The sequence below is a fragment of the Lissotriton vulgaris genome, chromosome 11, assembly GCF_964263255.1.
Source record: "Lissotriton vulgaris chromosome 11, aLisVul1.2, whole genome shotgun sequence".
Lineage (NCBI taxonomy): Eukaryota > Metazoa > Chordata > Amphibia > Caudata > Salamandridae > Lissotriton > Lissotriton vulgaris.
Window position 1 is genome coordinate 753,238,195 of NC_141699.1, and position 15,576 is coordinate 753,253,770.

Consider the following 15,576-nt stretch of genomic DNA (forward strand, 5'->3'; position numbering starts at 1 on the left):
TTAATGTATTACATCTTTTGATATGCACATGACTCGCTGAAAGTGTCAGCTCGTATCCAGACAAACGAGCACTCGTGAGATGATGTGTTCTTGTTCTATTCAACAGGGTATCCACTGCATGTGGAACCATAAGAATTAGTGTGTTATCTAACACTAATCCAGCAGACTGTCTGATAGAAATCGCCGCAGCTGCTGTAGCTCTGAGACAAATGGGCAAAGCTTTAGCTACTGGGTCTAATGTAGCGGAGAAATAGGGGCATGGCCTCTGTTTATCTCCAAATTGCTGTATCAAGACGGACAATGCGCAACCCTCTCTCTCGTGAACATATAGTGTAAAGGACTTACTATAATCTGGGGTACCCAACACCGGAGCAGAACACAGAGCAGTACGTAGGTCAACAAAACTTTTCTGACATTCATCCGTGCAAGGGAGCGGATGGGGTGTATCTCTCAACGTAAGTGCCAACAATGGTTTGGCCAAAAGTAAAAAGTTAGGAATCCATTGTCTACAGTAGGAAGTGATACCCAAAAAGGCACGCACTTTTCTCTGCGTAGTAGGTACAGACATCTGAGAAATAGTCTGAATACGTTCTGGGGTCAATCGCCGTCCCTCCTTCAACAAGAGATGACCTAAATATGTAAGCTCTTGGCGGACATATTGCAACTTAGAGGGCGACACCTTATGATTTACAGCAGACAAATGATGCAACAATGCAACAGTCACACCCTTACACACGTCTTCCGTATCAGCAGCCACCAACAAATCATCCACATACTGAATGAGCGTAGCACCTGGAGGCAAAGAAAAAGCATCAAGTTGTGACTTAAGAGCCTTGCTATAGATGGAGGGACTTTCACAATAACCTTGAGGTGCTCTTTTGAATCGAAAACTTCGGCTACCTAGAGAGAAACCAAAAATATCCCTACTTTCTTCAGCAATAGGAATACTAAAGAAAGCATTCTTGAGGTCTATCACTGAAAACCAAGCTGCCGAAGCAGGAATCATCGTCAATAAGGCTGTAATGTCTGGAACAACAGGAAACTGTGGCACAACAATTTTATTGACTTCTCTAAGGTCAATAACAAATCGATAAACAGGGGGCTGCGAAGGATCAGTTCTCTTAAGAATTGGGAGAACAGGACTATTACAAACATTGCCTCTCGTTTCTTCGACCACACCCTTCAGAATAAAGTAATCAACAATAGCCAAAAGCGCTCTCTCACCATCGCTAGAAATACGGTACTGGGGAATGCGTGGCATTCTAACATTTTCTTTAATTGTGACAACATACGGCGAGATCGCAAGACGACCCACATCATTCGGACCCGTAGCCCAAAGACTGTCAGGAAGAGAGAGCAACTCAGGTGGAAACTGATCTCGAGATAAATACATAGAAGATGTCAATTTCTTCCCTAACGTAAGATGCACTCCAGAAGGAGAACAATACAATGTTGCATGTAGCCTTTCAACAAATCCAAACCCAACAAATTCTCACCACAACCAGTTGTCAGAATAAGGGAAGCATCTAATTCATAGGGACCAATCGAAACAGGCAAGGGACAAGAGACTGGATTACGAACTGGGGCGGCAGACAATCCTACAGAAGTATTTATTAAGCCAGACAAAGGTGCCCCAGGGAGTTTAGAATGAATAATAGAACTTCTCATCGCACCAGTATCCAAAAGAAACGGCTCTGAAACACCCATAGCATTGACAGTAACATACGGTCCTTTTTGATCTACTGGAATCGACACAACTCCCTTACTTCGTCCTTGGCTGTCCTATTCAGTATGGAAATCTTCAATCCTATCTTGAACACGATAATCATCATTATAATACTGCGCAGACTGGACTCTCTGCTGATCAAAGAAGTTCGTAGCAGATGGAGGGAAAGAACGCTGCTCCTGAGAGGACCACCTCGTCCTCTACCTCTAGATCCTGACTGAAAATTACCACGACCTCGTGGAGCAGATATCCCATTATTCCACTACAATAAAACCGGACAACTATTCTTAAAATGTCCTTCTTCCTTACAGTACGCACATTGATTAGGACCTACCAAAGATCGCGGTACAAAAGACTCCGGCTTCTGGAACACCTTCTGAAACTGTGGAGGTTGAGAAAACTGAGACTGTGCAGGACGTGGAGGATAAGCCTGCTGCAAAAGAACCTTAGTTTTCAGATCTTTATTTTTCTTCTCTTGTTTCTCTTTCTCCTCCTTATCTCTATTCTCATAATACTGTGCAGTAGCCAATAGCTTAGCAGGGGAAGAAACAGCCTAAGCACTTTCAGAACTCTTTAATTTATTTGATAATTCGGGAAGCAAATTATATACAAACTTATCCACAAACAATCGCTGACCACCCTCTACTCTCAGATCCTGACCACTATGGTCAATAAACGTTTCTTCGAAATGAGTGAAGAAATCCGAAAAGCTTTCGTCTTTCTTCTGCTTGCATGCGGCCAGCTTATCCCAATTTACTCGCACCGCAGGCATCATTGTCTTCAACAATTCAATTATTCTGCCAGGTAAGGTAGTAATCAGATCGGGTTTCGCACCACCCACTTGACATGCATCGGCGGCTCTAATAGCAGCCCAATCACCACCTAATTTAGCATCATGATTTTCTCTACGAATTCGTGCCCATAATACTTGCGGAACAACATTCCCAAATAACATATCAATATTAGCCAAATTCATAATACAAGCCTCAACTGTTTGAGACAATTCTTTATAATAACCAGCAGGATTTTTACGGGGGTCCAGAAGAGTCTGTTTAAGCGCCAATACTTCAGACCTTTTCCAGGGTTCGTGGACCCATATACGTGGGAAATGGGCAGGTATCTGTGGTGGACCAACTATCTCTTCTCTCCATACGGGAGGAACTTCATGCATCGGATTATTCTTAATACCCTGTCTTTTAACAGAATCAGTCTCAGAAAGAGTCCAGGACAGAAACATGGTCCGAAACGCAACGAGTTTATTCACCGTGTCTGCAACTTGCGGTCCTACAATAAAACCTTTATCAAAATCAGCTTGTAACTTCAGTAGCTCCAAAGGAACTGAATCTAGCTCCATATCTTCCCATCCTTTAATAAGAGTTTGACACATAACATTAAAAACATATCTCTGAGTGGGCTCCACCCACTGATGAAAAGAACTCATAATGTCCTCTGTACTATATTCTAGTCCTTTCTCAATCCATTTACGAGCAAGAGATCCCAAAACTACTTTCTCGTCCATAAGAGGAAGTTGACAAGGAGATTGTTGTCTAGAAAAAGCTGGAGACAGATTCAAAGACCCAAGAAGAGGAGAAAAGAAGTTTGAGACAGCATCTGCTATTCTTCTCTGTGAGGTAGGAGAATCCCTTAAGAGAATAGGAGGCATTACAGATGTAGAAGGCAACGGAGACTGAAACGTAGCCGACTGAGAAACAGGAGCAGGGGATTGTAGAGAAGGTGGGGACTGAATTACAGAATGTGAAGGTGGAGCAGAGGCAGGCAAAGGAGCATTAGTAGGTTGAGCCAGTTGCTGAACAACCGGGAATGGAGCAACCACTTGTTGAGCAACAGGAGGGGGTAATGGAGGTGCATTAGGAGTTTGGGCATAGGGCGGAGGTGAATTCAATAAACAAGACATTATGGAATCTTCTTTCAATTCCTTACTTTTATCTGAAGGAGAAGTAGGCAACATCAGATAGCATCTATCTATCGCCATGCGATGTCTTTCCAGTATCTCATTCGCACCATCTACTTCATTATTTTTAAACTGCTGCGCAGCCTGTATAATTGACATGTCTTGTGCTTTCTTATCTTTTTTCGCTTGCTTAATTTCTTTCTGTTTGGCTTCCTTACGCCAAAGGCGGAAAGAGTCAAACATTGCCGGCCGGGCTTTCCTTCTAAACATAATCGCTTCCAAATTATCTAATATGGCGGGGTCAAAACTACCATTTTGGGGCCATCTTGAAACTCCACTATTTTTTGTGTATCGGACCCATGTCTCATTAAAGGTAATGGGACCAATACCATGTTTCGAATAGAGCTCATAAGTGGGAGTTCCAACTGGAGGAATCGGACATGAATCCTCTAACTGGGAATCCCTAGTACAACCTAAACAAAAATTATTTTAAACGTACTCAGTCCAGGCATCGTTACTTCTCTAAACTGCTCACAAACAACAAGGGGTATGAATTAATAAAACAGCACAAACGTACTCACCCCTTGGCTTCAGGTATTGCAATAACTGAATAAAAAACAAAAACAAAACAAAGTTTGTGGGAGCGACCCACCAAATACTTAACTAAGAATCGTCCTACACCAGCGAAGGTCCGTCTATCGTCTCGCTTTACCAAATGTCATCAAAGGGTCCAAGGCAGGGCGACAGTCAGGGCAGCAGTCGTCAGCAGCCGTCAGAAAGGAGTAGCCGTGCTGTAAAAGACCTTCGGTCCACTTTCGACATACGGGGGTCGATCACGTGGTGCGCTTCCTCCGAATTTTTTTTGCGGGGCTCCTCACGACCCTCGGGCTCAACTGCTACCGCTGAAGTCGCCCCACGTTGGGCGCCAGCTGGAGAACCGTAGCCTTAAGGCCCGGCGGCGCAGGGTACTCCTGAAATCCCCGGAATTCACCTGCCTTGTCAAATACAGAGACACGGACTCTTCGTCTGGCGTAGAAGATTGTATTTATTAGCTTCAGCTAGTACTGTGGTCTTAGAAGTCGTTGATATAACAAGGTTCAAAAGAGACTGCCACTTAACTCCATGGCGCACAGGCTTATATACGGTACAATACAATGCAAAATACAAACACACAAGCGCAGGAGGCATAGGCAAATGTTATAGACAATGCTTTAAGTCTCAAGTAACCCAAGTTCCCGTGGTTATGTTTGTCACTCGACCCCTTAAGTAAATTACAAATGAATCCACACAATTCAGTTTACGAGTAGAGAAAACACAGTCGTATGCTCTAGAAGGACAGTAGTGAAACAAGAGAATGCATGAGACGTGTAGCGAAGGACAGCAGATAAGATAACCTACAGGAAAGAATAGTGCGAACCAACAAATAGTCCGGACGAGGATTAATCAGCTCAGACAGGAATTAGTGTACTAGGCCAGACCCTGACACTCGTTAGTAAACAAGGGCGAAGAAGCCACCTGACACGTAATGCAGGAACGACAGAAACATTGCGCTCGCCGTGCTGCCTGAGTGAGGGCAACACAAAATGGGGGCAGCTACAAAATGGAGGCTGAGCGCGAACGAATTCGCGATTTACAGAACCTCATATTGGAGACCAATTCCAGTTACGTTGTGGACTGGAGACGTTTTTCCGGAAAATCTGCCTTCACTTCTTCTCAGATAATACAAGAGACAATGAGGCAGAAGCGGTAGATACCAACACAGGCTTGAAAAAGAAATCTACTTTTACCCCTCTCCTCCAACAAGTACCCCCCATGGTAGGTGCTTTTGAGAAGGCGGTTGCCCATGAGATTATGTGCCTCGATCCTTCGACACGTAAGACATTTTACAATCTTTCGGCCGCAGAGAAAGCTGCAGCCGACACATTGTCGAAGGATTACAATATTACAATAAAACCAGCCGATAAGGGTGGGGCTACAGTTATCATGGATACCACTGTATATGGTGCTGAGTGTCTGAGACAGCTTAATGACACCAATTCCTACAAATTATTGACTACAGACCCTAAAGACAGACTGGCCATTGAAATTGGTCACTTGGTAGAGGAGGCAAGTATGGAAGGGTGGATCACGCCAAAGGAAGCATTATTTCTGGTCACCCCCCATCCGGTGACACCGTATTTTTATGTTCTACCTAAAATCCATAAAGCAGCGAGACCCCCACCGGGGCGCCCTATTATTTCAGGGATTGGTTCTCTACTCGAACCTTTATCCACCTTTGTGGATTTTTTCTTGAGACCATTGGTCAAATGTATGCCAACATACCTTCAGGACACAAAGGATGTCCTGAGACTGCTCCCTGAAGTGGAATTAAACGTTGAAACTGACCAACTAGTCAGTTTCAACGTTGAATCTCTATACACATGTATTCCCCAGGAGGAAACCCTGCAAGCCATCAAGGGCCTATTGGCTATACAAGATCTGGACAGTATAACACCTACCAACTTCATAATGGAGTGCGCTAGAATAGCGATGACTGAAAACTTTTTTAAGTTTGAAGACTCCATTTACCTCCAGATATCGGGGACGTCAATGGGGAGCATCTTTGGCCCTAGTTTTCCAATCTCTATGTCCATGTCTTCGAGACGAAATGTGTACTTGACCACAGCAACCAATTTTTCCATCAAGTGTTGCTGTGGAAAAGATACATCGACGATATTCTCGTCATTTGGGGCAGGGATGCTACCTCTGTTCTTGCTTTCCAGACTTGGCTCAACACCAAGCACCAATATTTGAAGTTCACTGTTGAGTACAGTCGATTAGAACTTCCATTTCACGACTTGCTTATGTTCCAATTGATGGGAGGCTAGGTAGCAAGCTTTATCGTAAACCAATGTCAAGAAACTCATTGCTTCCCTTTAACAGTCACCATCCTAGATCTCTCAAGGAAAATTTGCCGTTCGGGCAGTTCGTAAGAGTTCGACGGAATTGTTCTGAAAGGGTAGATTTTGACTTGCTTTCCAGTGACCTCTCCAGAAAATTGAGACTACGAGACTATCCTAAACAACTCGAACGGAAAGCACGGAAGAGAGCTTCTAATGATCACCGAGATGCACTTTTAGGCCCCCCACTGCGAAACCTGCTTGTGACAAACTCAACTTTGTTACAACATTCAGCACCCTATCTACCCAAATACAAAAGTCAGTTCGGAAGGAACTGGCGCATTTTGAATACGGCTGGGAAGACCATCCCTCTTCCATTGTTTTCTTTCAAAAGAGGACAAAGCTTACGGAATGCTCTGGTTCACACGAGACCACGAATACAGATACAGGGACCAGTTAACACACTATGGAACCTTCCCTCTGTCCAAGGCCATTATCCCTGTGGATCCTGTACCGCTTGCCCGCAGACACAGAAAACTCTGACAGTGGATATAGGGACCAAGAGACCTTGGTTATTGAAAAAACATACCAACTGTAACAGTGACAACGTTATTTACTTGACTACCTGCCCATGTTCTCTTAAATACGTGGGCATGACGATAAGGAAAGTCAAGCTCAGAATTAACGAGCATAAAAGTACCATTAGATGCAACAAACAAACACGGCTTGCAAATCACTTCCTAAACAAAAAACACAAAGCCGAAGAGATGAGGTGGGTGGTTCTCGAACAGCCATTTATCCCCCACCACATCAGTGATGTTACACGTTTCTTGTTCGTTACAGAACAGAGATGAATCTTTACACTCAAGTCTGACACAAAAGGCCTAAATGACGATATTACGTGGGTATTGATCTGAGGTATCCTACGTGGATGTACAAAGACCTCTTACACTGTGATACATCATTGTTAGTAGTGTACAACATTAGATCTTAACAGGTCGCTCGTGTTTACCACCGACACCTGCTGCCTCGACAAAAAAATCATATCTGGGCAGTCTCAGGTTATCTTCCCCCCCGTACGTTTGGTGGCAATATATATGTACCCCTTATATGATAGGGTCATATATGATGTCTATGTGAACAGTAATTACACAACATTTGGGCTAGGCACTGCCTTCTTTTGGCTGGCGAAGACGGTATATATATATACACGATAAATAGAAGAGCCTTAATACACTCCATCTTTGTAGCAAGGCCTTTTCTTGCAATCAGCAATGTAGCCAGCGAGCCCTTCATTATAGTTACTATGCGGGGCGCACTTTTGATGCACGTTTCGGTCCCTACTAAATTGTCGGCAGGGTCCCCTCTTGACCACTTACAGAGCCTCATTTTGCACCACAAATAAAGCAAGGTGCTTGTTCTTAACCGCCAACGACAAGCCTTGCTTACAGAATTTGATTGGCTACACTGGGCTTATGTATAACCAATAGCATAGCTATTGAGTCCTGTATTGGAGTTACTATGCAGGGCGTACCCTGCACGCACGTTCTTCTCCATACTACAGTGGCAACAGGGTACTACTAACATATACATCACCCGACTGATGGGGCTCTTAGATACGACCTTTTGTGGAGCCTCTTGCTATACATGTTAAGTGAGGCTTTTGCTCACACCCGGCAGCGGACAGCCTTCCATTGCATCTTTACTACAGAATCTGATTGGCCCTACTGGGTTCTGGTACAGCCAATGGGACACCCGTTGACTGCCTCATACACCGAGCGAAGTACAAGCTTTCTATCTATAGCGGAGTTTGACAGTTTTTACACCAGTCGTCTCCCTCTCTGGTCCACCGTCAAGAGTGTCTACATATTTTTATGCACTTAACTACTATCTAATTGTTGGGCTCTCGCTGATTCGCCTAACATATGCGCATCAGCATTGTTTGGGCATGGACAGGAGAAACGGCTTTGGCTCGCAACCATCAACAGTAAGCCTTCCATTATTTGTCGCCTATAGAATCAGATTGGCTAGAAGGGCTCTTGACAACCAATAGGAGACCTAAGGACTGCTTTATACACGGAGCGAATTACACGCTCTCTACTGATAGTTTACACACCAGTCTGGCTCCTTATCTGGTCCGCCTTACACATATGCACTCGCTTCGTTTTGCAAGCGGTCAGGAGATGGTCTCCATTTCATGTTTACTAACAGGCCCCCATCTGGTCCGCAGCCACTTGTAGCTATGGCACGAACACCGGATATAAAGCCTGCCTTCCTGTCACGTCGGTACCTCCCCCTCAGCTTAGGCTTAAGCCTGGGGTACCGACGGACAGGTAGGACCAAGCGGCACTACGAATGGCTCCTTCTCAACTATTTTCACTTTGCCATGGTGGTCAAACACAGTGGGGACTCTTCGGGCCACTCTCTGAGCGGACTCTACTAAGGAGCACTTTTTAGTCTGGGGTGCATCATTATCAGCGTTCTTGCATTTGGAGACTAGTTTACCTTATTAACCACAAAGGTAACAGCTGTTATACCGAGTCTCCAGATCCATGTTTTCTATGCTAGGAAACATTCACGATCTTCTTATAGACTCACTTTCTGGGATTCTAATCATTTTTGATCTCAGCATCAATTTGTTTAGTTTATGGATAAATACACTCGCAGTACTTTTAAGTTTACATCGGACATGCTGGATCCGCCTCAATCTGCTTTCTGGTTTGCAAATTATATCACCAAGGTTTTATTACAATATGATTAAAAGGTGGTAGGACAATGAGTATTCAATACCATTTATATAATTTCTTTGTAGAGCGGGGCCTCATTACCTGAGCGAGCGCCAGGAGAGGTGAGGTCTTTCCCCAAGAAACTTTGGGTGAGTTGAGATCAACAATTTACAAGTAAAATTATTGTGGATATTATATGTTTGTAGTGTTTTAACATACTGTCTGTGTTTATGTGTGTATATACTTATGTGTTTACTTTTCAGGAAAGAAATCCATTTCCTGAGATAATTCTCCTACAAGTTGGAATTTGAAACATGGTAGGATGACCTTTTGTTAAATTCACACACATTATATTATTATTTTTGCAGTAGTGTTACCTAACCGGTCCTGAAGAAAGCCTCGGGTCTACTTTTCGACCTTGTATGGCTGAAACATGTCTACCTTTTCCACCAGATGATAGTTACTGTTTTTCCATACTATCTACACTCTGTTTTCAGTCTTGACATTATAATGACCACGTAATAAAATTGGTTCTTTGGCATTATAATAGTCAATTTTAAGTCCCACATTTATGATTTCTAGTCACAAATCCAAGCACTGCAATTTTTCAGCACCACAACACTACTTTCTTTGGCTTTTCATCACTGGTGGATCTACACTAGGATTGCTCTCACGTTAACACCCAGTGAGACACCTAGTAGATACCAGTTTTCTTATAAAATCCCAGTTGATGATGCTCCGCCATTGGGTGGGCTGATGGGTTTTCTTTCCTTCTGTGTATCAACACATCTATTTCTAAACACACGTTCCACCACTGCTTCCTCAGTCATAGTCACACGCCACTAGACCAGTAGCATCCATGTATGTTTTGCTATAGATGGACGGGAGGATAGGATGCAACTGGGTCTTTAAATATTGATGTCCTCTTTTGACCCTCTATAAAGTTTAGTATTATATAACCCCCTCCTTCAGCCTTTCCTAGAATCCATACAGGGGATCCATGTTTAAGTTATTTTGGGCTACTTGTAATCAGGACTGGCGTGATTGGGAAGGATTGGCACTGAGTAGCACCCAATACTTTTCTATCGGTGCAGTTGGACTTAGGGCTTTAGAATTTGTGGATCCAATGCCCCTCGGACTTTTAATCCTTCCTGCTCGCGCTATCATATGAGTTTCATTGTGTTTTGCATTTTTTGGGGGGCATTCTACCGTTGAGTCGCGATGTGGTTGATTATCCTGCTAATGGCAGGGTGGCAAAGCCCTCTCCTGCTGTCTTAACTACTGCCTGCTGCTGCCCGCTGTCCATCGCCAAGACATAGACTTGCCTGGCCCTCCCATTGCATCACAGACCTGCTGGATCCCTGAGCCCATGCCTGCTGCTGTCCATCTCCTGGATATAGACTTACCTGGACCGCCATTGCCTCACTGACTGCTGGACCTCTGACCCCAAGTCTGCCGGCTGCCCGCTGTCCATCGCCTGGACATAGACTTACCTGGCACTCCCATTGCCTCACTGACCTGCTGGACCCCTGAGCCCATGCCTGCTGCTGCCCATCGCCTGGACATAGACCTACCTCGGCCTCCCATTGCCTCACTGACCTGCTGGACTCCTGGGACCATGCCTGCTGCTGCCCACTGTCCATCGCCAAGACATAGACTTACCTGGCTCATACATTGCCACACTGACTGCTGGACCCCTGACCCCAAGTCTGCCTGCTGTCACTGCCTTGATCCCTCCTATGCAGGCTGTTTTTCACACCATACTATCTCAGACTTTGTTCTTGAGCTCTCTTTGGAGCATTTACCTGATATTGCCTGCATTGCCCAGTCCCCAGGGTTGCCACATTTACCAGCCCGACAGGGCTCGAGACAAGGAGGACAGTGGAGGTTAATCTTTTGCTTAAGTTTGGCTAACACTTGACGGCAGTAAGTCAGTCTGTAGAGCACCCCATTTGGCTTTGTGTGTGTAAAGCGACCAACAATCCCCACAAGCCTGAAGCACTGAAACTAGGAACTCCCTCTTCACAAGGCGTGTCCCTGCCTGTAGTGCTCTGAACCTTCTGCCAGTTGCCCCTGTCCCAAAGCCAGCTCTGCCAGTTTGTATTGGTTTACCAGCACACCCCTTTCCTGCTCCAGGACATTTTCCAAATCTGGAATGCTTAGACTTCTGCCTGGAAGTGAATCAATTATTTTACCTTGAGAAGTCTTCAAAGGTGTAACATATTTGTTGTGCACCATGTAAATGGTCAGTAATAGTTATATTCGGAGCAATGTTTTTGGGCATTTTGTGTCATTGCTTAATTTGAGGTGGGAACCACATGCACTCATGTTTTGAGAATGGGCGCTTATTTTTGCTCAGACCTCTCAAGCTTAAGAAAGCAAAAAACAAACAAACAGGGGTGGAAGAAGTAGAAAGAGAAAGGCGGAAACACTTCAGATAGCAAGAAAGCAGTAACAATGAGACAAGCATTAAAAATGCAATAGGTTTCGCCTTTAATTAAGTTAAAGCCATTTGCTTTGCTATACAATACCATTAGCAAAGCAAATGGCTTTAACTTAATTAAAGGCGAGACCCATTGCATTTTCAATGCTTGTTTTAGTCTCCTACCAGCCCCATATCTGCATTGCTTCTTACCCTCCCACCCTAATGTCGGAGGGAGTCGCCGTAGAGACCCCTGATTTTCAAATCTGGAATATCTTTGGTCTAAACCTCCGACAGTCTGTTCACCTCTTCTCACCACAAGGCAACTGTTACTCAATATCATTCTCTATCATGATTGAGTACTGATCGGGTTTGCGTCTCCTTGGAAAAGGCTTCTAACATTTGTAGCTACATCTTGTTTATCACCAGCCAGTTCATTATATTACTTCCTCACCCACTAGAACCTCCGGGTCAAAAAAACATTTTCTTGTAAACTAACCAGTTCTTGCAGAAGTGTTGTATATACTAACAAGCTCCTGCATTGGATGAAAAGCATCAGATGTTTATAAAGAAATCACTTTAAACATATTCGATTATAATTGCATTTATGTAAAATAAGTCTTTGACACACTATAGGGCAATTTAGGGGCAACTCAGGCAACATTACATAATAAAAAATGCCACTTCACTCCATACCATACAAAGCAACACCGCACAGTTCTACGGCACACTATTCCATGCCACTCAATTCCACTCCAGGTCACACACAATGCCACTCCGCACACTGCCATGCCACACCACACAGTGCACTCCATGCAACTCCACACCAGAAGAAATGCTAAATAGCAATTTGGCATGTACAAAGGCCTAAAGGTGGTCGCAAAATGTGACTTCTACCCAGTAGAAATTGCATTTTGCGATTCCTTAAATGGGAAATTGCAAATAGGGATTACCTATTTGATATTTACTAAGCACATGTACAAAGTATTTCCTAAATACAAAAAGGGCATTTAGGAAATGCTATCGCCATTGACTCCAAGTTGATGGTAACCACATGCAATTTGGAAAATGCACCTAAAATGCCTTTTTTCCTGTCCCATAAGGCACTCACTTGCCCAGAGGGCAATTGAGCAGTCTACACGAGCACCATTCTTTTTTTCCCTTTGATTTAGGGGGGCCTTAGGCCCATTGGTAGGAACTTTTGCATTCCCAAAATTGTGATTGCCTATTAGGAAATCGTAAATAAGGAAATGCAAAAATCAATTGTATCTTTAGGCCTTAGGCGCACTGGAACGAATGGGTCTGTATTTCCTAAATAGCGATTTCCTAATAGTGAATCTGACTCCGTAGGAATCGGTATTAGAAAAATCGCAATTGTTTACATTCCCCTTTGCATTACCTAAATAGCAATTTCTTAGGATTCGCTAGTTAGGAAATGCAAAATTGGAATTTCGTACATCTGGCCCTATGACACTCCACCCAACGTCACTCCTCTACAAGCCACACAATGCCATTCCACACCACACAATGCCACTCCTCTTAATGTCACTCCATGCAAAGCCATTTGACCCAACGCCAATAGTGGCACTCCACGAAACATGCCATTACATTCCACACAATACAATGCCACTCCACTCAATTATAATTTTATTTATATAGCACTTAGTACTCCTGACAAGGTGTTGAAGCTCTTTGTGGCATGCCACTCCAGGCAGCACAATGCCACTCCAACAAAGCCAATAGATCTCACATAGATGAGAGCTATTGTCTTGGTCAGTGCTTGTTATCTTTGACGTGTATGGTGTTTGCACCATTCATGGCGGACATACTGTATTCTATACTTACTTTAAAGGACATAGGGTCAGCCTCCTTCAGCCACTGGCTTCTTTTGCTTAGGAACAATTAGCCATTTGATTGAGACAGTGTCAATCACATCTTAAACCAGACTACATGAGTATTTTAGTCCTGGTGTGTCTCCTATTGGCTGTTTAGGTGTGCCCTGGCTCCACTATAATGAATGAGGATCTGTTTCAGAACTGAACTCAGACTGCGAACAGCCTAGCAACACTGCGGAGCGAGCTCTGACCAAAGTATCTCAACAATGAATGTTACATTAAACAAAAAAAAACATCATTTTCTGTATCATCAATTTCTTAAATGCTTTTGTCTGCTCTCACTCTTCAGTGCTGCTGGGAAAATAAGCTTCAGCAAAAACAACTGGTTGGATGTTTGTACACCGGGCGCACAACCAATATACATGCCATACGAACGTCAAACCCATTTGGCTTGCCAGTGCTTGTTCTTTTCAACAAAAAACTAGTAGACCATGCAGGCTTCCCACAATGGGTGATATTTGATCTTCCCAGAGTCACTATGAGCAAAGATTAAAAAAACTGCCCTAAATCAGGCAGAGTGTAGCCAGTAATGTTGCCCAGTGCACTGGAGTGGAAAGGGGAAGCAGTGGAGAACACTGAAGTTATTTGCCTCTATGAATGTTCAAGAAGCCCTGTGAGATGTCACTACTACCTGCTGATGTGGCACTGGGAAAGATTCCTGTGTGCTTGATGCCATGGGCCTTCTGTAAGACAGCATCCATACAAATCACCCTCTCTGGGAACAAACTGTGGTATAGCTCCCCGCCCCCAAAAAAACCCTCAGCCCACAGTGGATCCAACTCCTGCACCATACGCTGCTAGGGGACTTCCTGTTTTTACCGCTACGAAACAACATCACCCCATGCAACAAGACACTACTTCAGATATAGATGTTCATTGCCTTTCAGCAATGACAGATATTCGTAGGGCCTAAGGCAATGTTCTGGATTTTGGATTTTGGAGTGATAAACCATTCTAGAAATGCAGGCCTTCTCGCTACAAGACTCTTAGCCCCACCCTGTTGGCACACTTAACAAGTACTACAATAAACAGAGACATACAGCCTCCGCCAAGGCCAAAGGTCTTGCTATTCCCGCACTCTGTATGCCCCAATCTCGCTCCAATCCCCAGCAAACACGACCAACCCCATACTATCAGATATCCCTCTTCCTTCCTCTCTCTCGCTCAAAGAGAAGATCTCGAATCCCCCCTCACACAAGAAAATACTGGGGATGCCTTGACCAAGTTGAATGCAGGCAGTACACCCGGCCCAAACGGCTACCCTATTAAATACTATCAGAAGTTTGGAGAGCTCCTCTCACCCCAGATTCTAGACATGTAGCTAAAAGCAGAAGCAAGGCACATTCCCCAGTAGTTTGGATTTAGCAACCATAGTGGTCATTCTGCCCCTCATACAGGCCTATATCTCTCAGTAACAGCAAACTAAAAATCTGTGCCAAGACATTTGCACAGCAGATCGCTCGTCTATTCTCCAACCTAGTTCACCAACCAATGCTAGAACGTAGCATGAGATATAGCATCAGGCACCTGCATCATTTAGAATTCATATGCTCTACTCCTGGGCAATTTTACAAACGTGTTAGTCTCTATCAAGTGATTCTTCTTGGGGGCGGTGCTGAAACACATTGGGTGTGGTCCTAGATTCCGTAGATAGGTCAGCCTCTTGTATTCCTTACCAGAAGCACAAGTATGGAACACTCTCTGACTCCTTTACAATCCACCAGGGCACTAGACAGGGCAGTCCCCCATCACTCCTCTTCACATTAGCGATTGAACCCCATGTCCGACTCATGTGCTGTGATACTCAGCTGCATGAGTGGCACTGGAGCACAGACAAATGAAACAGATTAACACTATACACAGATTATGAACTACCCTACATCCAGAACCCCCATGTAACAGGCCATGTAACAGGCCCTTGGATACTGCTGCTCCTGTCGCTATACGAGGTACCTTCAGGTCTCCACACCAACTGGGCCAAATCTCCTCTAGTTCCTTTCTCAAGGAGTTTGTATG

The 15,576-nt window shown here is 44.2% G+C and overlaps 1 protein-coding gene across 1 annotated transcript in view; it reads right to left on the reverse strand.

The window, feature by feature from the left end:
* LOC147683457 (2-acylglycerol O-acyltransferase 1-like) overlaps positions 1–15,576 on the reverse strand; it is a 377,371-nt gene that overhangs the window by 275,829 nt on the left and 85,966 nt on the right. The gene's annotated exons all lie outside the window — the stretch shown is intronic.